Source organism: Podarcis tiliguerta (assembly GCF_965153285.1).
Source record: "Podarcis tiliguerta genome assembly, chromosome: 10".
Classification (NCBI taxonomy): Eukaryota; Metazoa; Chordata; class Lepidosauria; order Squamata; family Lacertidae; genus Podarcis; species Podarcis tiliguerta.
In genome coordinates, this window is record NC_139543.1 from 50,220,576 (window position 1) to 50,246,832 (window position 26,257).

General features: G+C 43.8%; 1 protein-coding gene and 2 long non-coding RNA genes across 11 annotated transcripts in view; 2 read left to right on the plus strand and 1 right to left on the minus strand.

The window, feature by feature from the left end:
* The window catches only part of CHST11 (carbohydrate sulfotransferase 11), a 214,718-nt gene that overhangs the window by 85,402 nt on the left and 103,059 nt on the right, over positions 1-26,257 (minus strand). The window lies entirely within an intron of this gene.
* The window catches only part of LOC310658896, a 29,956-nt gene continuing 13,627 nt past the window's right edge, over positions 9,929-26,257 (plus strand). Inside the window, exons 1-2 of the long non-coding RNA XR_014502522.1 lie at positions 9,929-10,150; positions 18,995-19,112. This is a non-coding gene — a long non-coding RNA (uncharacterized lncRNA). The remainder of the gene's footprint in view (positions 10,151-18,994; positions 19,113-26,257) is intronic.
* On the plus strand, positions 11,238-15,010 carry LOC310658899. The gene is made up of 3 exons (XR_014502526.1): positions 11,238-11,496; positions 11,937-13,799; positions 14,858-15,010. It is a non-coding gene; the product is annotated as an uncharacterized lncRNA (long non-coding RNA).

Sequence of the window (26,257 nt, forward strand, 5' to 3'; positions counted from 1 at the left end):
AGGTGGCACTCTTGCAGGGTCTAATAGCTGCAATGTTAAGGGATGTTTTTCCAAATGTTGTACATCCAGGGTACTCAAAATAACTAAGATAAGAACCTTAGACCAAAAGAATGGTGAGACTTACACTACCAACATTTCTTCCCACCCCAACAACCAGCATTTCAGTGTTCTACCTGAAGGTACATTTCACTCAATGGCCATCATGTTCTTTGTTCTAGTATTTCCCTACATTGCTCAAACTAATTACTCCTTCCTTCCTTCCTTCCTTCCTTCCTTCCTTCCTTCCACATTTATCCGCACAGCAGCGTAACAGGCCCACCAAGATATGCAGCTATGGCCTATGCCTTCTCCTTCAACATCACTCCTTAGCCCTAGGTCTACACCTTGGTGACAGAATCCTGCAGTTGGATGAGTTCCATTTGGAGATAAATGAGCAGTCCATCGCTCACCTTATAAGGGTCCAGCTTTTGCAAGCACTCAGTTCTTTTATGCTGTTTACCACTGTGGTACTTTTTGTTAATGTTGGTGGGACAGAAAAATTTGTAAGCAGGAAATACCTCCCTGGTGCACATTCCTAATGTGTATTTGTATTTTTATCACTGACTTCAAAAAGGCACTTCAAGTACACGTCTTTAAAAAAAACGGGCCAGAGTCCAGAATTACTATAATGTGATAGAAAGGGAACTGTGGACACATATGACAGAAAACCTTGCACATTATTGGTTTTCCCTGAAAACGCCCAGAGGTTTTTGTCATAAATAGCAGTGTTTATTTGGAGCTCCTTTTGCTAGTAGTACAAAAGCTAAATGACAAAAAAAAAAAAAAACCAACAACAGAAAGAGTAGCACTTTGCTTTCAGGAACTGAGATGACTGACAGGCGCATTTAAATTGGTGACTGCATCTACAGTTGCAACTTCTGTTCACTCAGAAGAATTCTAGGACTCCTCAGTGGCACATTTGCCCTGCACCTGTTGCAGAGATGCATGAAAACGCACACACAGCAGAAGTGATCTTTGACCCATGATGCTTCCTGGCCACCCCCTGAATATAGACCAACGTGGGCATTTTAGCATACAAAAAGAGATGTCATGCCATTGGCATGAAAGGAAAAGGGTATTTGTTTTTGCACAAGATGCAGTCTATGCTCCCACTCTATTCAAAAGGAAGGGCAGAATTTAATTCAATAAATAAGTATGAATGATTCTGCTGGATTCTGTTCCCACATAGACCAACCTTATGCTTATAGGGTGCCTGCAAGCAGAACATGAGCACAGCAGCCCTCTCCTGCTCAGGATAACTACTGTCTAGAGTGCTGCCTCTGATCTTGAAGATAATTTATAGCTATCATGAATAGCAACCATTAGTAACTTTATCCATGAATTTGTCTAGTGCTCTTTTAAAGCCATCCACATTGCTGGGGTGTGCATTAGGCTGAACATGCTTTATTCTAATGCTTCGTTTTATTAAAGAAACCTGTGCACAAAGAAACTTATACAAACAGGCAATAAAAACTCTCTGAAAGGACAGTGATTGATATCTCGAAATAAAGGTAGCTGACATTTTCACCACACCTTTTCTGCCACTCTTTTAAAGAAGCTGGAATGGACTGAGCTGCCAATCCTTTACAGAATGCATCGCCTCACAAATTGACTGTGGTCAATATTCAAGAGTGCAGCACCGTGTCTCAAGGAGTGAGGCGTGGAGAATCTATAACTTGATTAAAGGGAGTGTTAGCTTTGCAGCAGCACAAAGTGTAAATGTGTTGTGTACCAGAAGGGCAACACACAAAAAGAAAGAACATGGGGGGGGGGGGGAGGAAGGAGGAAAAGGCAGCAAAATCACAAAAGCAACAGGGCAAATATTGAGTAAGAACATCAAATAGGCATAATGTGTTAGGGCACAGCACAAAAAAACAAACACATCACAGACTCCTAGTGCAGAAGAATGAGTTAAAATGATTGACTAGCAAATATTGGACCTATGTCCAAATTCTATCACAGCAGGGGTGGGGGGTGGGGGGGAGTTAATCCACTAGGACCACAACACCATAGAGATGCATGAAGATGTTGTCTGTGGGTGCAAATCTGTCAACAAATAGCAATATCTCACTGGTATTCTAACAGGCCTGTGAGGACATCCACTATTAGTGTAGAAATATAGTCCCCAAAGGAGTAAATTCTGAAAACCCTACTAGGTCATAAAGCATCATGGAGGATATTTAATTACACGTCAGTAAACAATTCCCTGTCACCATATTCAACATGTACTCTAACGAGATGCCAGCCAATCACATTTCAACATATGTTTTAGTATAAGGGGCTAACTACACAGAACATGAAACTGCAAGGAATGGAGCCTTAATCCTACAGTTTTGTTGCTTTGGTTTTTTAAATAAAGAAAAGTGTCCAGGAGGATTTATGCAGAGAAACGGTGAGGAAGAGAGGTACTTTGTTTTCAATTTGTCTACTCTAAATCTTTCTCTCTCTCTCTCTCTCTCTCTCTCTCTTTCACACACACACACACACACGCTTGGACCTTTGTATTTTGAACAAGGGTTCAAAACGTGTGTTTAAAATATGTTCTGACCCTCCAGAGGTGGGTGTCACTTGTGAAGAAGCAGAGATATGGTAAGTGAGGAAAATGTTACATATCCCTCTCCCTATACCAGTTATTCGGTGACACTGGCGGAGGAAGAGGAGTGAGGGGGAAGCGCACCACCCCCGGCAGCGCGATCCCAGTGGGGTGCCATCATGGCTGCCTCCCCACCTGAACTGGGTGCCATGCCCCCAGGGCATGTGCTACACCCCTGCGGGCGGCGTTCCCCGCCCCGGGATGCGTGCCAGCCCCACCCCCACCTGCTCTCTGCCCCCCCCCCCCGGTGCCAGAGCACGAAGCTCTGCCACTGCTCACTGAACCACCCCATGCTTTTTATTAAGTATTAAGGATCCATTTCAGTATGTAGGTAGCCTCTTAAGTCTCTTTCACATGGAGGCACAGCAAGCTGAAAGTCCCTTTCCTGTGGCATATTCAGCAGGAGAATGCATCCACATGAGCAGAACCAATCACAGGGCTTTCCCATATGATTGGTCCAACCCACATGGCATGTAAGGAAGCAGGTCTCATTCAGCGCATAATCCCATTCACGCTGTGAATGTTCTAGCATGGGTATTGCATATTGTTTGCCCCAAGTAAAGGTGGAGTACTCTTTATTCTTTCAGAACCTGCCCCCCTCCAAACAAACCTCTTAGAAAACATGGAGCTGTGCTCTCATTGACATATTATGCTCAATAATATATAGGCATATTTCTCAAGTTAAAGAACTCTGAGTTCCAAACCCAAGAGCTGCTTGACACTGGAATGGCCTACTTTGAAGTGTGATGGACTCTCGTTCATTGGAAGCTTTTGAACAGAGGTTGGAGGGTCATCTGTGGGGGATTCTTTAGCTGTGATTCCTGTATTGCAGGATGTTGAACTAGATGACCCTGGGTGTCTCTTCCAACTCTACAATGCTATAATTCTATTATTCTGAACCATTCTCAATGAGTGTGGCCTTGATACAGAATCAAGCAACACTCTCTGCCTCTGTTCTTATCTGCAGAATAAGAAGAGTGTGACCCACGTCTCTGGGTCACTGCAAAGATGAATGCAATGGCTTCCAAGCACTTTTCACATAATAGTAGGTAGATGCTACAATATACAGTGGTACCTCGGGTTACATACACTTCAGGTTACATACGCTTCAGGTTACATACGCTTCATGTTACACACTCCGCTAACCCAGAAATAGTGCTTCAGGTTAAGAACTTTGCTTCAGGATAAGAACAGAAATCAGGCTCTGGCGGCGCGGCGGCAGCAGGAGGCCCCGTTGGCTAAAGTGGTGCTTCAGGTTAAGAACAGTTTCAGGTTAAGAACGGACCTCCGGAACGAATTAAGTACTTAACCCGAGGTGCCACTGCACAAAGCTTCTGGGCAGCATCTGTCACTTGGAAGGCTAAAAAGAAGCATGGGCCAAAGTTTCCATTCATCTGTATACCAGATTTTGCATTCCAACCATGCCGTATGCAATGTTCCCTTTTACAGCTACAGGATGCTAAAACTATTAGTGCAAATCGACTCCTTCCTTCGGCTACAAACTGGATTGATTCTTCCCATCCCTAGTTCCGATTTGCAGGGCTGGATTTAAGTTCTCATTCATTTCAAATCCCATCAACCGAATGTTAGCATTGCACTATATATAAACATTTATCAACAGAAACACAGGGATTATTAAATAGCTGGAATTGTTTCAGCAGTTTCCTTTTAGTCATAGATTCCTCTGCAAGACAGTCAAGCTGGTCACAGGACTTCATATGGCAGGTGGGAGGGTAGCAGCTACAATGATTAAACCAGGAGTCTAGGATAAATTTAACCACAAATCTCTCATTCTGCAGCCATGTTACTGATGGCAATTACTTATGGCTACTGAAATGGTTGCGGTGGAAAATTACCATATTTTTCTGTGTATAAGATGCCCCCTATTTTGGGGGTCTCCAAATTAAGAATACACCCCTCAGCACTACCCGTGTATAGTCTTATACTCGGAAGAATACGGTAACTGTGCTGCCTGTGCCAGGTTTTAAGGACACTGGAGTGCCCCCCCCCAGCCTCTTTCAGACCTCTGCCCTTTGTCCTTGTGCTCTACTGCTGTAGTTTTCTTTTATCCCCCCCCCCCATAATATCAGCACAGCTTCTTGTGTAACATGCAGAAGTTAACTTTCAGTTTTGTTCCATGTTGAAGGTCTCTAAAAGCAGCTAAGAAGGTAAGGAGGGAGAGCCATCAAAATGTGAAAACGTGGAGAAGAGACCTCAAATATCTAAAACAGGAGTGTGCTTTTTTTGGGGTGATGCTTGTCCCCTTTTGGAGCACTGTGTGCATGGACATCCTATATATAGGGAGCAAGTCTCTTCTGCTCTTGCTCCCAGGATCTGATATCCAGTAATACGCAGCCTCTCTGAAACTGGAGGTTGCATACAGAGATGGGCAAATGCTTTCAATCCATATCACTTCTACATGTGAGGAAACATCCCAGAAGTGTGAAAGCCTGTGGAGAGCAAATTCTGATCCGGACATTAGTCTGGAATGTGTCAGATCATATTAGAATTTGCTAATTTTGACATAAATGCAGCAAGGATGCTCAGCTAAGCTGAAGTCTGGATGCTGAAAAGAATGATCGCTAGTTGAATAGAGAAGTATCACACGAAAAGCTATCATTTTGTAAAGGGATCACAAAATGATGTGCCCCATATTTATAGAATATAACACTTTGTATGTAGAAATTACAAAACTGCAATTCACAATAACTCTGCAGTATAGGTGCAGCTAATAATATACTAGTACATCTCCAGGCCTTCTAATCTGTTAATATGCACCCAGTCTCTTGAAAGAACAGTAATTGCCAGTTGTCTTACAAGCAATCATCTCATCAAGAGAAGGGTCAAAAAATTTTTTTATATATAATGGCCCAGGAAGCTGACTGCAGAACACCACCTGCTGCAAATCTAGTCCAATCTCTATAATATGAAGGAACAAGACAGAAAATTGCTACATTGCATGATCAGAGCTGCCTTGACATTTGGTGGAAAGACATAACTATAAAGCTTATTTACAACACCAGGTGCCACAAGGAACACTTTTCTGCTTCTTTTATCTGGGGGGATTTTTAAAAAAAAAATAAAAATAAATGATTATTAATTGCTTTCTAGCCTTGCTCCTAATGGGCAAGAAGTAACTCATCATGGATAGTTTAGTTCAAAGTGATTTAGGAGAAGCACTTTATTGCAAACTCGTCAACTTTAGGGGTTTAGTACGGCAATCATTGCTTAACAGGAGCAGCTGCCGAGAGCAGGAGAAACAAAAATGGCTATTATCCTCCTGGGACGTGGAAAGCTGACAGCATAATAACCTCAGAAAATTTTTAAAGAACCCAGCTTTAAAAAAAAAAAAAAAGAGCACAGCAGCAGCAGCAGCAACTCAGTGACGTTGCAATGGGTGCCAAGTCATTTAAAAAAGAATAGAAAAATACTTAACAAGATTAGCTTCTATGACATTCTTTGCAAATGATGATGTTTGCTTCGACTAATTTCTGTATCCTCCAACTCTACACCTTTTTTTTAAGGTGAGGGCTACTGTTACCTAATGGCAGTAGGGGCTGGTCTACTAGTCCAAATGGAGCTCTGCCCCACCAACCTCGTTCTGCCTTCAGCCAGGCTCAACCTGCCTGCTTCTTCACTTCTAACCAGCCCAGGTTATAAGTAGCCTGCCCAGTGCTGGATTTACGTATAAGCTAAGCAAGCTATTGCTCTTTTGGGGGCCCCAAAAAAAATTTAAAGGAAAAAAAAACCTGGATGTACATTTCCAAAATATAAGATAAAAAAACAAATAAAATAAAACCTACATACAGCAACAGTGTTTTGTGTTGTGTAGGTCCATAACTTACCATATTGCATATATTCAACACAATAAACAGTGACATTGTTGTTGACAAAGGACAGCTGGACAGATAAAGGGCCCCATTACCGTCAGTAGCTTAGGGCCTCATCAAACCTAAATCCAGCCCTGAGCCTGCCTATCAGCTTTCTCATTGTTGTACGGGTGATGGAATACCAGAATGAGTTGGCTCTGCCTGTCACTGGCTCTGATTCCACTTCTGGATGGTCTCCATGCGTTCTGCTCTCTGAGTCCCAATGGGCACCAGCCACAACTGGCTAATGGTCAAGAGACACTGAGCTGTAAAGGAAGCACCTGCTTCAAATCAGCCCATAGCTCACCAAGTGCCCCCTGCCCTCAGCCCAAGCAATATAGGAAGAACAACAATCCCAAGATAACGGAGTTGGAAAGGACCTCAAAGTTCACCTAGCCCAGCTCCCAGCTGATGCAGGAAATCCACAACTACAGCACCCCCAATAGGTTGGCCATCCAAGTCACGTCTTTAAAACCTCTAATGAAGGACAGTCCACCACTTTCCCAGGCTGTCAGTACCACTACTGAACAGCTTGTACCATCAGGTCAGTGCCACATTTCATAGAAGCATAAAAGTGTAGAGTTGGAAGGGACCCTGAGGGTCATCTAATCCAATCCCCTGCAATGGCAGAAATCTCAGCTAAAGCATTCATGACAGGTGACCATCAGATTTAGGGTGGTGCGGGAAGTTCCCCTGCACAGGGTGCTGAGTCGAGGAGGTGCAAAATGGAAATGGTTCTTAATTAAGAAGATCCATTTGGGGACGCCAGATTTTTGCCTTGCATGCAGCACCATGTTACTAAAGATTACCAAAGTCCATTCCTGATCAGATCATTCTTCCTAATGCTTAGTTGAAATCGTCTTTCTTGCATTTTGAACAGACTGGTTCTGAAGCAACAGAAATGTGCACATCATCTATGTGGCACCCCTTAAAATATTAGCATACAGCTATCATTCCGCTAAAGCATCTCTTCTCCAGGATAAACATGCCTCTTGTAAGGCATACTAAGAGTTTCAACATTTTAAAGCACTCCATAAATTGTGATGTAATAGCCTGTGTGAAATAGTGTCTTGGGTTGTTGTTGTCTTTAAGCAAGCAAACCAGGGAATACTGTTTGTTAAAGGGCACTGAATTTAATTTTTATGATAACTTAACATATGTCTCAAAGGCCTTTAGGGGTAGTCAGATGTTCAGCCCCAGCCAGCATGACTACTGGTCAGGGATGGTGGGTGCCGCACTTCAACAACATCTAGTGAGCACCACATTAGCTATTACTGCATTAGATTCAATCCTGCCTCCAATTTCAAAATTCAGTCACAAAGCAAAAAAACCCCAAAACACTCCCAGAAGACCAATGGTGCAGCCTGATTTATATTTTTAAATCACTCTTCACTTTGACAAGGGTGTGTGTGTGTGTGTGTGTGTGTGTGTGTGTAAAAGTGGTGAGAGAAAAGCAGATGTCCACAAATGGCATAGAGAAGAGCCCATAGGAAAAGACAAGATTTTAAAAAGCTGAAACAAAATAATATTAGTGTTTGATGCAGTTATATAATTCAACTGAACACACACACACACACATCTCATTACAACTTTCCCCACCCAGTCTGACCCTTCTGAGGGAAAGTCCTGCCAAAATCATTCATTGCTAGTACAAGTGAATCACAATTTCCCTGTGATGAGGCAGGACCTGGGGACAAAAACAGATAAATGCTGCAAGTTGTAGAGTTTGAAAATACAGACTTCGGTAAGGGGGGGGGGGGGAGAGAGATTTAATGGAATTATAGAATTAAAAATAGTACTTCCAAGATCCAGAAATAGCAATAATTGATTGCTTGATAAGTATCCAGTCTTAAAGGGGTGCAAGTTTTATTTCCAAATTACTGCCAAACTCTCTTACTTTGCAGGGCAGGATTCTCAATCAGCGTGAGACACTCACATGGGGGCAGGAAAATTAGACAGAGAATAGGGAATATATCTTATTCCAAAAAAAGAAAAGAAATATGTTGCCAGATAATCAGCATATCATTAAAGCATAGCATGTAAGAAAAATGAATATTTATGCAGTCTCATTGACATACTGTACACCATGTGAATAGAACTCAGGATTCTTTCATTTGGTATGGTACAGGATTCTCGTACCTTTCATAGCTTCAGAAGGAGGGGAAACTCACCAACTATATCCTCACCTGTGCCATTGAGGCACTGATGGGGAATGCTGCATGAGTCAGAACTCACCCCTATAAAAATAACGTAATAGTACAGAAACCCAACCTGAGGTCAGCAGGACGCACTATCTTTTGGCTGCTGCCATGGCCAAGCAGGTCCGCCGATGATGCTTGCTTGGTGTTCTTCATTAAAAGACTGCCTAAGTACAGGCTCTGCCATTTTAATTACCCATAATGCCATTTTATTTTCCCACGATGTCCCAGAGCGAAGAAATATATCAGTGGCATTGTGGGTAATTGAAATGGTAGCTCTTGCACGTCACTTCCAACAGGTAAGCTGTAGAACAGGCTTCCTCAAACTCGGCCCTCCAGATGTTTTGAGACTACAATTCCCGTCATCCCTGACCGCTGGTCCTGTAGCTAGGGATCATGGGAGTTGTAGGCCAAAAACATCTGGAGGACCAAGGTTGAGGAAGCCTGCTGTAGAAGGTTCAACGATGTTGGATGGAGCCCATCGGAGGACACTTTGCCCAGAGCCACATCAGCCTTGGAGTTAAAGCCTTTTCTAACTCTAGATGGGTATTAATTATAGCATGATATTAGTTTAAATGCTGCTTATATGACAAAACAGCTTCTAAACCTATCCATTCTTAAGGAAATCAGCCCTGAGTGCTCACTGGAAGGACAGTTCCTGAAGCTGAGGCTCCAATACTTTGGCCACCTCATGAGAAGAGAAGACTCCCTGGAAAATACCCTGATGCTGGGAAAGATTGAGGGCACAAGGGGACGACAGAGGACAAGATGGTTGGACAGTGTTCTCGAAGCTACCAGCATGAGTTTGACTAAACTGCGGGAGGCAGTGGAAGACAGAAGTGCCTGGCGTGCTCTGGTCCATGGGGTCACGAAGAGTCGGACACGACTAAACAACTAAACAACAACAGCCAACGTGGTGATTCTAGATGCGGTTGGACTCCAACCCCCATCAGCACCAGTAAGCATGTAGAGTTATCAGAGATGAAGGAAGCTGTAGTCCACTTGTATCTGGAAGGAACCCAGTTGCCTATCCCTGGAACACAATGCCTTAAAAAAGGCATTCTGGCTGGAACACTGAACAGGAGCATTCCACTCTATGACATTTTGTCACAGGTCCCACTCAGAGAGGATCTTTCCAGCTTCATAGCTCTCTTACTGTGGAGAACTGTGGCTTAAGTATATTTTATTTTCATAGAGGGCTAAACATCTGTCAAAGAAGCCATGTGTCGTAGTCCTGTTGCCAAGCAACAGCGTGCAGAGCTTGGTGGAATGTGAGGACAGACTAACAGAAGATTAGAGTCTCTGAGATACACTTGGTGGGATCAGCATACAAAGTCAAGTCCATTCTGAGGGTCAGGCAAATAGCAACCCACGTAGTCAGATAATCCAGAGGTCAGGGAATCCAATGGTCATGAAGCCAAAAGTCCAGATGGAGACCAGGAAGCAGCAAGGTAGGACCGGGAACCAGAGGTGTTGTTTCCAGCATCTGACTGCTGCTGAGAGCTCTGTTGAAGAAGGCTGAAGCCATCTGGTTCTCAGCAGTGCCTTCTTTCCCATGTCCTCAAAGCCTGATCAGCTGCAGCCTTCAGGCTGTTCAGCAGGTGAAACTAACTCCTGGCCCATGACAACATGTGGGTAGAAGCTTTTACATTGATCCCAACTGGTATGGGAGGAACCTTAGAGGAGGTGGCAATCATACCAAGCAAGGTCTCCTTAAAGGGAGTCTTGAGATAGTACAGTCCTTGCAGAAGGGCTATGCTACTTCAAAAAAGACATGTATGAAGCCGTCCAGAGAAATCAATATCAAGATGAATGAAAGAGATCCCCTCCCCCTTTCTTTGAGCAACGCTTCAAGCATTGGAAGACATTTCCCTACGATTTAACATTATTTTTAGCACCAACTGTTAATACGCTTACGGGTCTTACATTTTCGCTACAGTTACTTCTACAGAGTTCTCGTTACTATAACTGACAGTTTGCTGGCTAAGCCCCATAATTAGGTGGTGAAGTTGTTTTCTTTGCCATCTGGATTTCAACCACTTTCAGAAATGCCATCCTTTGAATAACTACCCTGCATTGCTCTGAAGCAGGGAGGAAAGCCACGGGAAGAATGGATATATCTTATGAACAGACCATTAGGGTTGCAAACTCTCAATCCACCCAACTGATATACAAAAACAAAACAGAACAAAATGGAATTATTATAAAGGTAGCCTTCCTAGAAGAATGCTGCCAATGGGGGAACCATGAGATGCTTGGCAGCAGTACGTTGAGAAGAATACAAGACCTGTATGGTACTACCATTACAAATGATAATTTGAGTTACAACAATATGGTAAGCAATTGCACCAAATACATGACTCTCATTCCTATTTTCATGTGTATCATGCCAGAATGGGGAACCTCTGCTACTTGGCCTGCCAAGGGTCTAAATTTGGCCCACAGGACCATTTTCCCCATCAACATAGTTGATGTCAGTTGTGGGGTGAGCTCTGATGTGGCTTCAAAGGAATGACTGGGAACCTGAAGTGAGCTCCTGAGAGTTCCTCTGCTTGAGAAAAAGGGGTCTTATACCTCTTGTCAAGTTTTTCCATTGCTTCTGTGTAAACCACACAGAGCTTTTTATTATACCAAGTGGCAATTTTTCCATAAATAAATATATAGCATACAAGTGGAGGTTTAGGTTGGGCTAGGATTCAAGCCCAGGTCCATATCTAACGTGCTACCCATCAGATTTCTTTAGTTCACTGGCTACTCCAGCTACTTTGATCTTTTATGTAAAATCTTTTGTGTCTAGGTGTCAGGGAACTGCCATCAGTGCCGGAGGGAGAGAGCAAAATCCAGAGGGATTCTGGAGAGCGTCCCGGGATTGGGAGAGGCAGCCCATCTTCTGGGGAAGAGAATCAGCGTAGCACCAGTGGAGAAGGGGGGCAGATGGGGGACACGGCGAGGTGGTCCCATGACTCCTTGCCGGGGACCAGCGGGGAGAGTAGAGGTCCTCCACTGCCTACGCCCTCCTTGCGCAGAAGGCTTTCGCGCAGAGAGAGTAGGAGAAGACTAGGCGTCAAATAGCTTATTTGCTGGAAGAAGTTTAAGAAACGCCCACTGACGGATTCTGCCAGCGATTGAGACAGCCGCGGGTGAGTGGCTGTCCGGACAGAAAAGGTTCACTCAGGCAACCCAGCCAGGTGTTTGCACCGGCTTACGCACAAGCAACCCCTAGAACCATTACACTAGGTAATGACAAGGACACCATCAACAAATGTACTGGTAGCACCTGATGCTATAAAACTGCTGAAGCTGTTGCAGTAGATGTGATCAGTCCTTTGGTTGTGAGCCTCCCGGGAGGATGTCCATATATAATAAATGTTTATTTTTAAGTCAGTTATGAAAAATGATGAATGGTTAAGAAACAAAAAACTAAGCAACTCAGTTTTGCTTTTCCCCTTGTAATCTATACCTCAGAAGACAAATGTGTTCATTTCCAATAATGGTTCTTGTGAATCCCCTGCTATGCTCAGAGCCTGTCAACACACTCAAAGTTAATGAGCAAAGCAAAAACAAACAAACAAACACAGGAGTAGTAATACTATTGGAGCCAAGTTAAAAGGATGAATTATCACTGTTTTTTTTTATTCAGTCCTGTATTTTGTGCTCCTGAGTTGTGGAGATAGCTATAGGCTTTTCTACTCATAGACTCAGGGAAAAGAGCTTCAGTACTAAAAAGCTAGATTTGTACACCATTAGCAACAGCCAAGAATATGGCTTCCAGAGGCCTCTTTCTGTTTGTTTGTTTGTTTGTTTGTTTGTTTGTTTGCTTATTTCTTCCTTTGATTATCCCACCTCCTTTTCTCCAAGGCTGGCTGTCCATGCAACTAGGTGCACATTCTAGGCCTCCTGGAAGACATGTGATATAGGGATAAAATGGAAGATCCTTGAGGTGGTGGCATTGTGGCATGGAGATAGGAGACCTCTGTATCACCAGCAAATGTGGATTTATCCAGCAGTGACACGTGGGGTGGGATGGCGCCACCCTCCTGACACCAGCATTGCTGCTGATTTACTGGAGAGGGCTGGACTGTGGAAAGGTCAGGGCAGCTTGGGTGCATCATCAGGAGTGCCAAGTCTGTAGCAGCGGCAGTCCCACTGGGGCATTTGAGCAGCCCCAACCTTGGGGCAACCAACCACAGCAAGGATGTTGGTGTTGGGATGGTGGAATTGCCAGGGCTTGAACCCAGGATCTTCCACATACAAGACGTGCGCTGTACCACTGAGCTAAGGCCCTCCCCATACTGGTCATGTAAAAGAGCCCCAGTTCCCACTTTGTCAGAAGATGATGAGCTGGTGTCGTAGCCCTGGAGCAGGGTATTCCTGGCACTAAACAGTGAGGCTGTGGAATGCTTGCAGTGGCAAGTGATTTAAATCTGACAAAGCGGAGGAGAAATTCAATTCAGTCCACATTTAAAGCTGAATCTTTAAAAGCCCTTTCCAAAACAATATGCAAACCAAAACACAGCTAGAAGAATCAAAATTTGCACATTTTTGCAATACACTTCTCCAACCAAGAAAGGTGTACAAAAAATGCATGTGTTGGTGTGAATAAAAATATCCGTAAAAAGATATTCATGAAAATATTACACAAAAATGCATATTAAGGGAAATTGCTTGCAAAAATATATACATGACTCAAAACTGCATATGAAAATGTGTTTATTATGAGAAATTCACACTATAAAATGCTGGTGAATTTTCATAAGGATAAAAAATTGCAAATTGCTGCAAAATGTGGTGAACTGAATTTAAGATTGGAAAAATGAAGAGAATCAAAACTGGCATGTCCTTCTGTAATAATAAGGAAAAGGAACCTATAATCTCCCAATGCAATGTGTAAGGTGTCATTGCCATTCCTCAGTGTGTTTTGATGTTTGCTCCTCATACACTTCTGGTTACATTTTCCTACAACCTAAGTGTCCTACAGCCTAAGTGTTTATCTTCTAGCCCTATAGACTGATCCACAGTACAGACAGATCCACTGCAGCTACTAAAAGATGGGAAATTCCACCAGGGTTGTGTGCTGTTTCTTGCTTCTCATGTTGACAGGTGCATGAAAAACGAGATAACTGTTGCCACTTGTCTCTGCTCTTTAGGCTCTTCAGTGAAGACCCCCCCCCCAAAAAAAAAACCCCACGTTTTTACATTTTGTTTAATAGCACATCAGAACACATGATGAGAGCATCCTTAACCCCTTTCAAATAGTACAGCATAAATTAATTAGGAAATTCTGAGAGTCCCATTACATTCACATTAGTGTCATTTTAGTTCATCTCGATTAATGGCCTGGCACTTGGTACTCAATGAATAAATTAATGATGGCCCACTTCAGCTTAAGTGGAGATGGTTGCCCTTTGTTGAAAACTAAATGCTTCTCCAGGTCATAGCTGGACTGCTGGAACTAGCCAACCCACCAGCCTTAATACTACAAGAGTGGTGTGGGGCTGTTTCCGTGACTTCCTTTTTGATAGGGAGGTTATCTTCTTGTCCACCACAGGAAATGGGCTTCCTGTGACAAAAGGTTCTTGTATTAATTTACAAGGCATTTAATAACTTGGGTCCAGGACACCTCAAGGACCACCTAATTCCTTATATTACTGATTACTGAGCTCTTTGCTGGAGTCACTGTCAGTGTTAGCTCAGTACTGTGGGCCCAGCTTTATGGAACTTCCTTCCAGTTGAGGTCAGACTTCCTGTTGAACTTCCAGGGTCTACTGAAGCCTATTATTATTATTATTATTATTATTATTATTATTATTATTATTATTATTATTCCCAGCAGGCATTTTAACCAAAGTTAGATTTTATCATTTTTATCCATTTTTACTTTTTCAGTATTGTATTTCTTGTTCAGTTCACTATTGCAGTTAAGTGTTACATAAATTGTTTAACTGGACGTTTGAGCATCCCAATTTATTATTCTGATTCTTTAGAATCAGAGCATTCCAACTCAAAACATCTAATATAAGGCCACTTTGAAAGTGTCAGTCCTAGAGTGCAATGCTCACCCCGTATGAAGAAGCAGAAGAAAACTATTTCCTACGTCAAATATTTAAAGGCATATTATTTGTGTGATACTCATATATCATTCTATTCTTCTCCAACAGCTGCGGCAGACACAAGTTGCTTCCACTTCAGGAGAAAACGAAAACGCATTCCAGATTGCCATTAAGTGGCACATACTTATTTTGCACACATTCTAGCTATGGTGTAAAGCAGTATATAAATGCTATGAATTAAATATAAGTAACTAGCTCTAACTGAGATGTTACACATTACAACCATGTGCAAATTAGCATAGCCTGCAAATTAGGATAGCACTTCATGTTTCTGATGAAGCTCCTTTTCCCAACAATACTTGTGCTATTATTAGGGAGAATCTGCCAATTTTGGTTTCTCATTTTTCCCATCTTAAGTTCAGTTCTCCACATCAGTTTGCCATTTTTTTAAAAAAGAGTTGCAAATTCAACCTTATGTGAAAGTTTAACAGGATTTTAGTGTGAATTTCATCTAATGCACGTGTTCGTATGGAATTTTACCTAATACATACATTTTTAACCAAACAGTTTTTCCTAAGAATTAAGTTTTCCCTATTATACTGCATTTTGTATGTTATTCTCACTGATGCATGCAGATGTAAATGCACACTCTACCCTAGCTTACACATTACCTGGCTGGAGAAGTGCAAATTTTGAAGGACGGCCATGTTCCGCTTCACATTTGCTTAGGAAAGCAAATTAGGTAGTTTGACCTTTTAATGCAAACTGAATCCAATTCCCCCCACTCCCAGCCACAATAAAAAAAAGGGTTAGTCTTTTAGGTGCCACAACACTTTATGTTGCTTTTGCTGAACATACCACCGCAGCTACCTCTCTGGAAATTGTACAGGACTTTTCTAAATTATTTTAACTGCCTGGTCATTTGATTCATAGCAGAGATGACAAACATCCCTGAGGAATGTCCAGATTATTCACACACAGACAGATAGTCAGAACCCTGGGTGGAGGTTCCCCTCATTTCCTGCCCCACCCGCTTCCTTGGTCATTTCTGTAAGAAAAACAAGCCAGTCCATTGACGTACTTCGTCATCCTTGGAATGTCACTGGGCAGCAACACATCATCGTTACATATGCAATAGAATTTCTGAAGTCTGAAATAAAGTAGACAGCTATTCATGGCCTCAGTACATACATACTGCTAATATCAAAGATGTGAGACTAGATAGGATTTTAGAGTGTGAGGAGGCAAAGAGCCTTTTCAATATCACTCCAGGCAACAACACTGGTAGGGAACAGGAAGAATTCAAAGGAGGTGCTTCCAATCACTTTCTTTCCTTGCTCGTTCACAATCTGTGCAATTCATATTTCCCTTGCTTTCCTCCCTCAGGTAGTCCATGAATATTGTTTAGCAGGTGACCTAAATCAGAGCATGCACTACATTCAGGGCACAAATCCACACATCCCACAGCTTAACAGGCTCAGTATGGGTGGTAGCAGAAGTTGCTCCAACACAGGGCTAGGGAAACTGCAGCAATCCAGATATTGTTGAACTACAATTCCTCTCATCCCTGACCCCCGACTCCAGGCTACCTGGGGCTGCCAGTGTCCAGAAACATATAGAGGGCAACAGGATAGCCAGCCCCTACAAAATACAGCACTGTGTCTAAAAGTATCCTAAGATTATCAAGAAATGAAAATATTTAAGTGGTGGGGGATATAAAAAGGACCGACAAGCCAATGAAAAAATTGCTCACACCCACAAGAAACCCAGGGAAGAGTTGAAATTATTCTCTGCTTTTGAAACAGAAGCAGGGAGGGCGTTATTATGCAATAAAAAATGACATTTAGTAATAGAAGTTGCAGAAACTTTCTGCTGGAACAGCTGAAGAACTCAGACAGAAAGTATATTATTATCATTATCATTTCCTATTAAGTTTTCTAGTCTCTTTTTTGTCATGGCAGCTCAAGGAGACCTACAATATTTTATGTGATGACAATAACACCTTAAAACCAGCAATATATATATATATATATATATATATATATATATATATATGCATGCCATTTCTTTTTTTTTTTAATCATTAAAACATCCCACTTATGCAGAAAGGTCATAGACAGTTAAAAGCTAGAGGCCTGATTAATTGGATTTTTTCCCTCCCGCCACCTAAATATATACTCTTTCTAAGCACACCAACAGTTCAATGTTTCATAGCATTATAAAGTTTGGAGGGATCCTGAGGATCATCTAGCCCAACCCCTTGCAATGCAGGAATAGGTAGCTGTCCTTTATGGGAATCGAACCTGCAACCTTGGTGCTATCAGCAAAGATCTATCCAGCAGAGTCAGAAACATTCCCACTGCTGTTTATCACTAAAAAAAATACTCTTCATTTCTTGAGGCACTTGATGAGAGGGAGAATAAGGCACAGAGGCACTTGATTCAGTTTGCATTTAAAGAAATTGCATGGCAGCGGGAGGCCCCATTGGCTAAAGTGGTACCTCAGGTTAAGAACAGTTTCAGGTTAAGAACAGACCTCCGGAATGAATTAAGTTCTTAACCAGAGGTACCACTGTATCAAAGACACCACCGTTTTGAGTGAAACATGACAAAATTGGCATCACTACCAAGTCGGATGTGCCATTCAGAAATCCTTACGGCCCAGCATCGAGAAGGCTTATAAGGCACTCTTGAGCTCTCCCAAATGAGGTCACAACCATGCTGTTTCCCTTCAGTTATTTATTTTAAAGGGGGGGGGATCTCTTTCTCAAAATAGCAGCCATGACGACTAAGGCACAGGCCATGTTCTGGGGATTAAATGACTTCCCAGGGTTAATGGCTTTGAGCAATTTATTCCTCTAAGGCAGTCATTAATCCCTCAGAAATGCCACACGCCTTCAGTTGTTTTGCTTGCAAACTGACTGGTGTAAATACGGAACCATACGCCATGCCCTGCAGGGACCCAAATGTACACATTAAAGCAACCAGAGCGTATATCGAAACTTGTTCAGAAAAGATACATGGTCCCCACCAATCCAATCCACAAGAGCTGGTTAACTTTCCCTCAGGTTACTTTTAAACTTTCCCTTGGAAGCGTGTAACATTTCAGAATGCCTTACTAACTGGGCCGTAGCAGCATCTTATTTTAAAAGCACAGTGCTGGCAAATGGAAATATTTGAGCAGCCGCTATTTAGAAAGAGTCAATATCCCAAGAAGAGATACCTTGGTTCACAGATTTAATTACACTGATAACGGCAGGAAGAGCAAGAATCAATTATTTATTGAAACGGATTAAAGGTTCATTCTTTTGCCCCATGTATTTTCTTTCAAGATCATTTACACTTTGTTTCAAGATCATTACACTCTGCCATAGTTTTTTTTCCAAATGCCTACAATAGACTACAGCCTACCAAAGTAAGCCAAAAACTCTGTGAATTAAGTAAAGGAAACCCAAAGATTATTATTCACCATAGGGCTGGAAAAACACTGCCTAGCCCATGGGTAGGCAAACTAAGGCCCAGGGGCCAGATCTGGCCCAATCGCCTTCTAAATCCAGCCTGCCGACGGTCTGGGAATCAGCATGTTTTTACATGAGCAGAATGTGCCTTTTTGTTTTAAATGCACCTCTGGTTTATTTGTGGGGCATAGGAATTTGTTCATTATATTTTTTCAAAATATAGTCCGTCCGTCCACCCCCAGGTCTGAGGGACAGTGGACCAGTCCCCTGCTGAAAAAGTTTGCTGACCCCTGGTAAAGAGGCTTCCGCAATGGGAAGTAGGATTTGGGGACAGATCAGCATACCAATGAACTGCAGCTGCTTCCCTTCCAATTATCTGAGAAGGTCTCCTCATTCTAGCCTTCAAACGGCCAAGGAGATGCATTTTTAAAAAGCTGGAGAAGGGCAAGCAGTAGCAACAACTCCTTGCCCCCTCTCATGCGTATGAACATAAGTTTTGAGAAACAAGGAAAACCATCTTTATGGATACCAAGGAGCCATGCTTCGAGGGTTGGTGGACTTCGTTGGGCATATGGGTTAAGCTCACAACAGATGTCAGTTTCAATCTCTGTTTCTCAGTTTCTGACCTGGCATTCATTTCCCCACATCCAGTCTGCAATTAAAAACCAGAATTTCAGCATGAATTTCTCCCAACATACACATTTTTTGCAAAGCAAGTTTTGTTACTATAGTGCGTTCTGTATGTTATTTTCACTGTTAAATGCATTTACATGCACCTTTTCCTCTAGTCTTTGCACTGTTGGGCACGTGACTTGGCTGGAGAGCTGCACTGCAATAGTTGGAGAAGTGCGAATTTTGGAGGCTGGCTGTTTCCATTCACATATCATTCTGGAAAGTGCAAATTTGGTATGTTCTCCTTTCAACGCTAACTCATACTCCCCCCCCCCCCCATCCCTAGCTCAGAGTCCCTGACATCTGCCTCTTAGACTTTGGAGAGCTCTTGCCAGTCAGAGCAGGCAAGACTAGATAAGAGGCCAATGCCAGCTTTCTGTTCTCGGTTCAGCAAGATAACTGGAACAGGACTTGTTTTAGCGAAACCACATTAAAAGAGGTTTCACATTATTTCCTGTGCATCTTGATCATTTATGTATTTTAGATTTTCCAACATAGTTAAAATGGCCAATTGGGGGGGGGGATATGTAGCTCGCATGGGTGAAACTGACCAGGGCAAAGGATATTTCTTATAACATGGAAAGCTCACAGCTATAGCTTTCTTATATTTTGTCCTGCAGCATTTAGACTGGTGCTTCGACAATCACAAGATGAGCATTTTGATAGCAAAAGCAGATCTGATCACACTTAATATTAGCTATTTAAGGTCTGTTCCTTTTATCTGGATAACAAGATGGTAGTAGACTATGTTTTAGAAAAAAAAGCACCAGCTCTTGAGTGTTCATGTTTTCAGCATTTCTAACGTTGACAACTACAGAAATAATGTTATGTGGCACCTAGGAGCTGCTCAGAATGGCACTACTTTAAATATTGCTTTTAAAACATGACACTCAGGTAGCAGAAAGCCAAACAACATTTGTCCTATTGCTAGGACCTTCACCCTGGGGGACCTTCGTCCCATTTACATTTAGAAAGACTGTTATGCTCTGGAGATGTTGCTCCAAGGATTTCAGCTTCCAATGGGCCCTTGAGGCAACGTCTCTTTTCTCCAGCTGCTCAGCCGATTGTAAATACTTAATGCATTCAAATGACCTGAAAGCTCCCACTGTGTGTCTCTTCTGGCATCCTAACCTCCACACTGACATCAAGGTTCTGATCCCAAAATATATTGCTATCTAAATAGAAGCCTCTCTGAAGGGATGTTTCATAAGCAAAAGCACATTTGTGGCAAAGGCCAAGGTCAGCTTGGACAGGAGAGACAGGGAAGCTTCTTCATCTCCCCACTATGCACGTCCCTCGGCCCATTCTTCATCTGCCGCTGTCATCTCCCAATGGCAGACTGTACGGTTTGCCCTTCATCCTCTAATTGAATTAATAATTACTTCCTTTTACTAGTCCCCTTATGGCTGATCACAGGAGAATAACACATTTACAGGAAGGATGGGGAAATAGTATTACTTTGTTAGCATTTGCATTATTCACAACAGCAGCTTAGCACTTGGAAAATACTAGTGGGAGCTGCAACAAAATGTTGCAGCACGGAGTGCCCCCTGTTCAGGATTCCAGTTACTCCGTTCCATTTTCCCAGGGTTTTGTGGTGGGGGTGGGGGTGGCACCCAACAGTCAGTCAGCTCTCCGTGGCCATTCAACCATTCATTATAGTTTCCTCCCCGTCCCATAGACTTTTGGTACACTTGCAATTTCCCCAAAGCCTCCACATTCTTCCCTTTAGTGTGCAAACAGCGCAATCCTGGATAACATAAGTAATAGCACTGAGAATCCAAACACCAGAAATAGAAAGAATGACATGTAAAGCCTATAACATATTCGCTCTTCATCAGCCTCACAACAACCCTGGAAGGTAGGCAAATCTTGTCTCCATGTTGCAAATGAAGGGAGCAGGGGTGAGGTTAAGGAGCCAGTGCTTGCCAAAGACTATCAAGTGGCCAAGATGACAATTCACATCCTTACAAACTCAGTTAATTCAGAAATAAGTCCCTTGAATTGTTTCCAAGGAAATATGCCGAGGACCAGTCAGGTTGCAGGCCTCTGCCCTACGCCAGCTGAGTCTACTTTTGGATACCAGCTCAGCACTAGGCTTCAACCTTTTCCAAATCTGCTGCTAGGCTGGCTAAGCAATGCCTTTGATAACAGTTTCATTTGGAAGAGAAATGTGATTTTCTCGAGAGGGGTGAGTGGGTAAGAAAGCGGGTCTTTAATTTGTGTGTGATGTTTTGCTTCATGTTCCACAATATACTTTTAGTACTTTGTGGTCTGAACACTGAGCAGATGTGATTTAGGAGTGGAAAATTAGGAACACCCTTCTCTGAGTTTTTCCAGGCTGCAGAAATGCAAAGCTGGCTTTTAGTACCGTACTTTTCGCACCATAGGACGCACTTTTCCCGTCTTAAAAACTAAGGGGAAAAGTCTGTGCGTCCTATGGAGCGAATGCAGGGGGGAGGCAGGCAGGAAAAGCCCCCAAGAGCCCCACACAAGCTTCGCGCGGCTCTTGCGGGCTTTTCCCCAAGAGGGAGAAGGGACTGACTCCTCTAGAAAAGCCCTGCACAACCTCTCCAGCCGCGGGAGGCGTCGCAAGTCTAAAGAGGAAGCCAGGGCAGGGAGCGCGATCCATCCCGTTCGCTGCCCTGGCTCCCTCTTTAAACTTGCGCGCCTCTCCAGGGGGGGGGGGGAGGCGTCGCAAGTCTAAAGAGGAAGCCAGGGCAGGGAGCGCGATCCATCCCATTCGCTGCCCTGGCTCCCTCTTTAAACTTGCGCGCCTCTCCAGCGGGGTGGGGGTGGGGGAGGCTTCGCAAGGCTAAAAAGGAAGCCAGGGCAGGGAGCGCGATCCATCCCGTTCAGTGCCCTGGCTCCCTGTTTAGACTTGCGCGCCTCTGGGGGGGGGGGGGAGGCTTCGCAAGGCTAAAGAGGAAGCCAGGGCAGGGAGCGCAATCCATCCCATTCGCTGCCCTGGCTCCCTCTTTAGACTTGCGCGCCTCTCCAGCGGGGGGGGGGGGAGAGGCTTCTCAAGTCTAAAGAGGAAGCCAGGGCAGGGAGCGCAATCCATCCCGTTCGCTGCCCTGGCTCCCTCTTTAGACTTGCGCGCCTCTGGGGGGGGGGGGAGGGAAGGCTTCGCAAGGCTAAAGAGGAAGCCAGGGCAGGATCCCGTTTGCTGCCCTGGCATTCCTCTTTAGACTTGCGCCAGCCGCAAGAGATCTACCAGAGGTAGATCTTAACCCTTGCCTCACCTGGGAGCTTCTCTGGGCAGGAATTCCCTCAGCTTAAGTGGGGCGGGGGAAGTGTGGCAGGTAGGGGGGTACCTACCTAGACACTGAAGCTACATGTCTCTCAGATGAAAATTGGGAGTGGGCACTGTGTGAAGTGGCTGTGGATCTCCTGCTGCAGAACTGTACTATAGAGTTGGGAGGGCCACCCGAGGGTCATCTAGCCCAGCCCCCTCACAATGTAGGAATCACAGCTAAAGAACGCCAGGCAGATGGTCCCCCAACCACTGCTTAAAAGCCTCCAGTGGTGGAGACCCCAAACACCTTCTGAGGTCATAGAATTGCAGGGTTGGAAGGGAACCCTAGGAGTCATCTAGTCCAGCCCCGGTGGACACAGCGGGCGCAATCCATCCCGTTGCGCAAGACTAAAGATGCTGCACAAGGCTAAAGAGGAAGCCAGGGCAGCGAGTGGGATGGATCACGCTCACTGCCTTGTCTTCTTCTTTAGCCACGCTGGAGAGGTTTAGCTCCTGGCTGGAGAGGTTGCGTGGCTATGGATCCCGCGCGCTGTCTTGGCTTCTTTGCTCTTTGGGGCTGGTGGGGGAACCCGGGCTTCCCCCGCAGCCCCAAGAAGCTCTGGGAGAAGCAGACAGGCTGCACGCAGCCTGACCGTTGCTGTTTGGGGCTGGGGGGGGGATAATATTTTTTTCCTTGATTTCCCCCTCTAAAAACTAGGTGCGTCCTGTGGTCCGGTGCGTCCAATAGAGCGAAAAATACGGTATATTATAGAAGTGCCAGCTCTGGTTTGGTGGGAATCCTCAAGGCATGGGACTATGACGGGGGGAGAAGAGGAATTTATTCTGGCATCAGAATTATATCACCGAGATTCTGCTGGCACAACTGGTTCTCATGAGCTTCCTTGAGGTAGAGCAGGCCTGGCACTAGCAACTGGCCAGAAATCAATCTCGCTTAGAGAAATGGTGGGCACCTCAGGCACTTTCCCCACAACCTTACTTACAAAATGAATTTGTCCGATCCTCTTTTAAAGCCACCCAAGCTGGCAGCCATTACTTCCTTGCATCTCAGGGCCAAACCTCACTTTAAAGGCAATTGCATGCCATTAGGATGTTAACAGGGACGCGGGTGGCGCTGTGGGTTAAACCACAGAGCCTAGGACTTGCCAATCAGAAGGTTGGTGGTTCGAATCCCTGCGAAGGGGTGAGCTCCCGTTGCTCGGTCTCTGCTCCTGCCAACCTAGCAGTTCGAAAGCACGTCAAAGTGCAAGTAGATAAATAGGTACCACTCCGGTGGGAAGGTAAACGGCATTTCCGTGCATTGCTCTGGTTCACCAGGAGCGGGTTAGTCATGCTGGCCACATGACCCGGAAGCTGTACGCCGGCTCCCTCAGCCAATAAAGCGAGATGAGCGCCGCAACCCCAGAGTCAGCCACGACTGGACCTAATGGTCAGGGGTCCCTTTACCTTTAGGATGTTAACCTTTAGCCTACAGCAGGGATGTCCAACAGGTAGATCGTGATCTACTGGTAGACTGTGCGTGTCCGTGGTAGATCACGGTAGATCATTGGGCCCGCCACAAAAAAGCTCAACAACTTTTGTAGATCACTGCCAGTTTTTTTATAGTCGGAGCAGATCTCAGTCTCTTGAAAGTTGGACACACCTGTTCTACAGTTGTGTCATATTTTAAAAAGAGAAATAGTAAGGAGCTGCAAGGGACTGCAGTCTTGAGAGGGGGGTGGCAGGGCAAGATTAATCTCAAGATATCTGCATCAACTACTTTTACCCTTGCAGCAGGGAGAGAAACAATCTAAGGCTAAGCAGTCCCTTCCCATCCATCCCCAAAACTGCAACTCCCGGTAGCTATTTTTTGCTAACACACACACCAAATTATACATGATTGCGTTGTAGTATAGCCCTCAAGGAAACTCTCAGCCAAGACTCCCAAAAGTCTCAGCAAACTAAGCTTTCAGTTCAACTGGGAACAGGCCTTTTGTAAAAGCTAATGGGTCGTGATTGCCACACAGCAAGACCCAGAAAACTCAGCAGGCATGGCTAGCAACAACACAGTTTTCTTAGTATCAAATCAATCCTTTCCTCTTCACTAATTTGATCCTTGGAGAAAGATAGAGAGACGAACAACACCAGGGATAGCAATTAATGTCCTCAGTCACATTTCCTCAGCAGGGGCATTTTTAAAAGTTTCCAAAGGTTGTGTATTGAACTGCTGTCGATGTCCAAAAAGAAACTATGCCTGTATTACTCAATGATTAGGGTTGTGCGGAAGATGCTTAGTTGCTTTGTCAGACTTTAAAGGTCAGGACTTGACATTAGAAGTTGCACATTAAACATACCCAGACTGTTAAAAAGGACTGGAAATGCAACATTTTGGATTTTGACTAACGGAACCTAGGGGTGTAGTCATCACTTAACAACCCTTCCTTGATCAAAATAAAAAATTGTGGCAAAGTACCTCTGGTGTTCTGTTTAAAAGAAGCTCTTTGGCTCTCTGTGTGTGGAACATAATATATAGTCAGGTTGTGAGAAACAAAGACATACACAACTGCACACAGAACTCCACACATGACAATCTGAACGAGGGATGGAGGAGAAATTTATTTGGTTCTGACCTAATTCAACACTCCCAGATTTACATGTGAATTGGAACACAACTATCAATCAGATCATTTTGCAATGAAGGGTCAGTTCAAAGAAAATGCACATTTTTAGGTGAAATACACTGAAAAAGCTTACAAAGGGGGAGGAATGCATATGATGCATATTAAATGCAATTTAAAGGACAATCTAAATGCAAATCTTTCATGCATTTTATTCAATCTACCAAAAAAAAGGGGGGGGGTAGATTGAGCAGTTGCAAAAGTGACAAAGAACAGAACATCTGCCCCTAATCTAAACTGAGACAAGCTCGTGGTACAGCTATCTGTCAGGTGCTTGAATGTCTTGCTGCAGAGAGCAAGAGAGGCTGTGTGTCACCAGAGAAAAAGAGGCCACAGTCTCAGACACTCATCTCAGAAATTTGTAGCTGCTGCATGTGGATTATCTACAGTAGCGCTAAAGATAATATCCCATTAGCCCTTGCTCCAGACTGCCAGTTTTCCCACTCAGATACATGATAATCTGAAGTGGCACAGATTTTCCCAGTGGAAGAAAATGTGAAAAATAATTCCAGAGCTTGCTCAAACAGCATACCATTTATTTCATTTAGTTCTACACTCTTCCTGAAGGGGGGATAGAGCACTCAAGAGCAGACTAATTGAGGTTAATAGACATGACTAATTGAGACTCATTAATTTCAGTGGGTCTACTCTGAGTAGAATTTCGCTGGGTATTACCCATTATTTCAACAGATATTAATGAATATTCAAATATACCGGACTTTAAAAAATAAATCAATCACAAACTGTTGTGGAAATGTGGAGAACTGAATCTCAGCAAGGGAGTGAAAAAGGAAATGGAGAGAAACTCAAAGTGTACAGATTCGTGCACCCACATTCACAAAACCCTCATCGCACTATTAAGGCTACCTGGCCCCTAGAATAACTGATCTTTTGCACTGCGACAGTTACAAAATAAACATATTTGACTAATTTGCCTCAGCTCACAATGTGTCCAAGTATGTGATACATGGTCTACAGCTACAGGAAAACAGTTAATTTCCCTAACGTCTAAAATATCCCGTTTCATTTACAAATAATAATTAATGACACTGTAGTGTGACTAAGGTAATAATATATCATCACAGGGACTGCGGCTTTCTTCTCCAGTCTGCATGCATTACAGACAATAATGCTGAACTGTGGCATGTCCTGAGTGATTTATTTATTTTTAAAGCACTACATTAACAGCGGCTGCACTGAAGATGAGGTGGGAGGCTTATTGCATAGGGAACATAGGAAGTTGCCTTATATCCAGTCACACCATTGGTCCATCCAGCTCAGTACAGTCTACATTGATTGGCAGCAGCTCTACAGGGTTTCAGATGTGGTGCACTGGAGGTTCCAGGGATTGAATCTGCGGCCTTCTGCATAGGAAGCAGGTGCTCTACCACTGAGGTATGGCTCTTCCCCTGGAGGAGTGGGGCTGGATGAATCCCAAGCTGGAATTAAGATTGCCAGAAGAAATA